Raw genomic sequence first — 621 nt, 5'->3', positions numbered from 1 at the left:
AGGTTGTGATTTCTGTGGCTAATGTTTTATTTGCATCTGAAATGGCACGAAGGATAATAGGAGCATATTTCAAAGCAAGACTTTTATGTGTAGTTGATAACACATATTATTTCCTCCAAAACTATAAAAGAATGTGCCATTTTTGTACAAATTGATTACCTTATTATTAAGTTTTCCATTATTGATTTTCATTCTTTCTCATATTACCAAATATATGCAACTTTCCCAAGTATTTATTTTACGATTACAATCTCTCAAAGAGAGTGATCTCTAGACAGACAATGCAAAATCCTTTTCACAAAGGAAGTATAATGTATGACAGTGGCTGTCTCCATTTGCCTGCTTTCACGGCATATAAGCAAAACATGCTCTCTCTAGGAACATAAGTCTTGTCATGAGTGGCTGGTTTATATGTATAAAGAAAATTGTCTTTGCATTTTATGCGACATGAAACAAAAGCAAAAACTATATCATTTATCTTTTTAACATGACCTCGTACTTTGATATTATAGCAACTGTCATTTACTTATCTATAATTTTATTAGTGGTGCATATTGTATTCAAAGCAGAGCAGCTGTTTGTTATGTTAGTGCAGAATTACCTAATTGTTGGTCACTTGAA

General features: G+C 31.7%; 1 protein-coding gene across 1 annotated transcript in view; it reads left to right on the top strand.

Moving 5' to 3' along the window:
- LOC119594654 (stomatin-like protein 1) overlaps positions 1 to 465 on the top strand; it is a gene marked incomplete in the record, with an annotated part of 12,249 nt that extends 11,784 nt beyond the window's left edge. The window contains 1 exon segment of the mRNA XM_037943704.1: positions 1 to 465.
- Positions 466 to 621: the final 156 nt, after the last annotated feature.

The sequence above is a fragment of the Penaeus monodon genome, chromosome 34 (assembly GCF_015228065.2).
Source record: "Penaeus monodon isolate SGIC_2016 chromosome 34, NSTDA_Pmon_1, whole genome shotgun sequence".
NCBI classification, from domain to species: domain Eukaryota; kingdom Metazoa; phylum Arthropoda; class Malacostraca; order Decapoda; family Penaeidae; genus Penaeus; species Penaeus monodon.
Note: the sequence above shows the minus strand (reverse complement) of the source record. Positions and strands in the feature narration are given on the sequence as shown.